Source organism: Pseudophryne corroboree, unplaced genomic scaffold (assembly GCF_028390025.1).
Source record: "Pseudophryne corroboree isolate aPseCor3 unplaced genomic scaffold, aPseCor3.hap2 scaffold_871, whole genome shotgun sequence".
Lineage (NCBI taxonomy): Eukaryota > Metazoa > Chordata > Amphibia > Anura > Myobatrachidae > Pseudophryne > Pseudophryne corroboree.
This window is the reverse complement of record NW_026970450.1, coordinates 51091-51869: the sequence shown is the minus strand read 5'-3', so window position 1 is coordinate 51869 and position 779 is coordinate 51091.

The window sequence follows — 779 nt, the reverse complement described above, 5'->3', positions numbered from 1 at the left end:
TTCTCCATGCTCTTCTTGGATTTCACATCTGCAGTCCATTGGCATAGCCAGAGTCCTCTACGTGCCGAGACTGCCATGGAAGTAGCCCTTGCATTAAGCAGGCCAATGTCCTTCATGTCTTTCACCATGAAACCTGCCAAATCCTGTATGTGACGTAAAAACAAGTCAATATCACTCCTATCCATAGTGTGATGACACAGCCGGCACGTCGTGTCGCACAGTCGTAAAATACATGCGGTTACTTTCCTAGCCCTGGTCCTACCCATGGACTCCACTAATTGCCGATATGTTATTAGTTATATGCTAGGCAATATTGTATTGTATTGTGTTGTGTTATTATATTTTACAGTTATATTTTATATGTTATATTTGGACTATGTGGTTTATTTGGTTATACTGTGTTCAATGGCCCTCATTCCGAGTTGTTCGCTCTGTAATTTTCTTCGCATCGCAGCGATTTTCCGCTAATTGCGCATGCGCAATGTTCGCACTGCGACTGCGCCAAGTAAATTTGCTATGTTAGGTATTTTACCCACGGCATTACAAGGTTTTTTCTTCGTTCTGGTGATCGTAATGTGATTGACAGGAAGTGGGTGTTTCTGGGCGGAAACTGGCCGTTTTATGGGTGTGTGTGAAAAAACACTGCAGTTTCTGGGAAAAACGCGGGAGTGTCTGAAGAAACGGGGGAGTGTCTGGGCGAACGCTGGGAGTGTTTGTGACGTCAAACCAGGAACGAAACTGACTGAACTGATCACAGTTGCCGAGTAAGTGTGGAGCTA